We start from the raw sequence: 2,798 nt of genomic DNA on the forward strand, positions 1-2,798 counted from the left end.
CAACATCAGGTGTGGACAATTCATCTCACACTGGTACTGACACCAATATATAGCAAAGAAACACGCAATCAAAAAGGACAGTGGAATGTTAATTGTTATCCCGAGTGTTTTGGATGATTAAAAAAAGGAGGTAGTGATGACTCCATTGTGAAAGGCCTTTGTCCAATTGCATCTGCACTATTGTGCTCTAACTCAAGCACTGAAGCCCTGGAGAAGTATTCCAACTGTGAAAAGGTGCGATGGAGATCCCCCAGAGCCATCACTTATACTTCCTGATTTTGACTCTGTGCATCTCAGTGAGGATTGGGTGAGGAGTTGCTGTCGCTTACCCTGCTCACATACATCATTAATTCCCTGCAGAAGGCACTGTGCTGGATCAGGTGACCATAAGTACCGGAAGTAAGTTGGCTCTATAAAGGCCACATACATGTGTAAGCAGGAACCAGTGCATGCCATTCCTTGACAACTGAGACCCAGATCAAGGTGTGTTTTTGTACTGAATTATCAATTTAATCACAATGTATTATTAATTAGATTTCTAAACACCTTATCAAATAAAAACAGCTGGAAACTTCACGCAATGTTTTACTTCCACATTGCGTTGGCCTTTTAATAGTTAATTCATAGTGATAAGACACTCCTGATGTTAGATCATCTTTGACTGTTGCAGTAACATTTATTTTTGTGTGAGTAATGGAAATAGGCAAGCATCTGGGCCCAGGGATACAGTACAATTCTCAGAAATGTCAGCAGTCTAAGCTGAGTTAATTTTGCATGTGAATTGTATCCTTTTTGAGTGGTTTTCCTGGTTTTCCTGATGAGAGAAGAGTAATGTTTGTTCATCCTTCTGAGCAGCTGGAACTGTGAGAGAGCAAAAAGTTTAAACCTATCTTAGCATCAACATAAAAGTACAATAAGGCATTTGCCTGATTAAGTACTGGTGAGAAGGATCTTACAGCCTAGATAGACATGTAGTTCAATGAGGAGGAGTGGTATGCTGTGGACTATTAATTCACATAGTTTACAGAATTCCTGGTTCAGTTGCAGAAGTCACACGACACCAGGTTACAGTCAAACAAGTTTATTTGAAAACATCAGGTGACCTGAAGAAGGAGCAGCGCTCCGAAAGCTTGTGATTTTAAACAAACCTGCTGGACTACAACCTGGTGTCACGTGACTCCTGACTCAATGGAAAAAGACAACAACTAACATTTCCCCCTAAAAGGTCTTTTTTTTTGGAGGATCCTCCTGGAAAACACGGAGAATTTGGGAATGGTTCTTGATTAGCTGTGATGACAATGACAATTTGTGTTTACATATGAGCTTTTCGCATTTATTTAAAATTGTAAAACATCTCAAGGTGTTCCAAAGGAGATTCTATCGAACTAAATTTAACCCCAAACCACAAAAAAAATTTCAAGAGATAGAGCAGTACTGGTCCAATACTAAAACCTAAAGTTTGTGTTATATAGAAGATTGTGGATCAAGAAATAACATACAAGTGGTCAGTGTGGGCCCCCAGACATTCTAAGGGGCTGCAAGAGAATTTCTAGAGATTCTCTTCAACTGTCCCTCCCAGGGTTTTTCAGTATTTCGTCTCTCACTGTGATTATATCACTAGGACTGAAGCAGGGGAAAATGCTGTAGTACTGTGTATTGGGATGAACAGTATGAAGCATACACAATGAAAGAATGATGATGCCAGAGACACATAGAGAGAGAGAACTGGAAAGGAGTAGAAGCTTTACTTTATTTGTAAAGGCTCACTTTTTATTATTCTGCACTTTCGATTATGGAGTGAAATAGGAATAAAGATTGTTTTAAAACCAAGGACTGGGAATGGGGTTGCTGTACTTTTTTTTAAAAAACGTAGTTACCAAAGCTCATTGTAAATGGTGTTTACACTGCTGCTTTGAGACGATGCTGGTTACAGAGAGGCTGGCACTAGGGGATGTGTACAAAGTAAGATTCAGCCAGCTCCAAGTAACTGGTTGGCTTGTGGAGTGGTGACCATCTGTGGATGACAAAGGCCATCTGTGTGCCAGTAACTAAGTGGTTGCCTCCCAGTAGCTGAACAGCTTGTGGATGTGAATGATATTTCCAGAAGCCTTTGGACATCTCTGCAGTAGAATATACCTGAAGACTGAGGAAAGTCCATTTATTTTCTATATTTGCTACAAGCTGTTGATTTAATTGATGAGTCAGAGACTTTATAGTTGGGAACCAATCTCTCTATGCCTCCTGTAAAGAAGTGACAAGTACCTGGAAAAGAGAGATTGAAGAACAGTAAGTCCCAGTAGGCATAAGGATCATTTGAACAAACCCTCTGGACAGGGACCATTGAACTTCCCAGCTTAATTTTTCCTCAAAGTAGCACCAATGTTTTTGCTTGCGTGTGAGTGTGTGTGAGTGAATGTGTGACTCTGTGAGAGTGTGTGTGTGTGTGTGTGTGTGTGTGTGTGTGTGCGCCTGTCTGTGTCTGTGTGTGTCTATGTGTGAATGTCTGTGTCTGCATGTGTGAATGTATTTATGTGTGAATGTGTCTGTGTGTGAGTGTGCATGTATGTTTGTGTGAGTGTGAGTGAATGTGTGTGTATGAATGTGCATGAGTGTGTGTGTGTGAGTATGAGTGAGAGTGTGTGTCTATGTGTGCATGTGTGTGTGTGTCTGCGTATGAGTGCCTGTAGGTGTGTGTGTGGTTGTATATCTGTGTGTGTATGTTTGTGTGTGTGTGTGTATGTTTGAGTATGTATATCTATGTGCGTATATCTGTGCGTGTGTGTATGTTTGAGTGTGTA

General features: G+C 40.6%; 1 long non-coding RNA gene across 1 annotated transcript in view; it reads right to left on the reverse strand.

Moving 5' to 3' along the window:
• Positions 1 to 1,731: 1,731 nt before the first annotated feature.
• Positions 1,732 to 2,798, reverse strand: part of LOC125481170 — a 15,039-nt gene continuing 13,972 nt past the window's right edge. Inside the window, exon 3 of the long non-coding RNA XR_007261238.1 lies at positions 1,732 to 2,262. This is a non-coding gene — a long non-coding RNA (uncharacterized LOC125481170). The remainder of the gene's footprint in view (positions 2,263 to 2,798) is intronic.

This window comes from Rhincodon typus, unplaced genomic scaffold, assembly GCF_021869965.1.
Source record: "Rhincodon typus isolate 14 unplaced genomic scaffold, sRhiTyp1.1 hic_rhity00001089, whole genome shotgun sequence".
NCBI classification, from domain to species: domain Eukaryota; kingdom Metazoa; phylum Chordata; class Chondrichthyes; order Orectolobiformes; family Rhincodontidae; genus Rhincodon; species Rhincodon typus.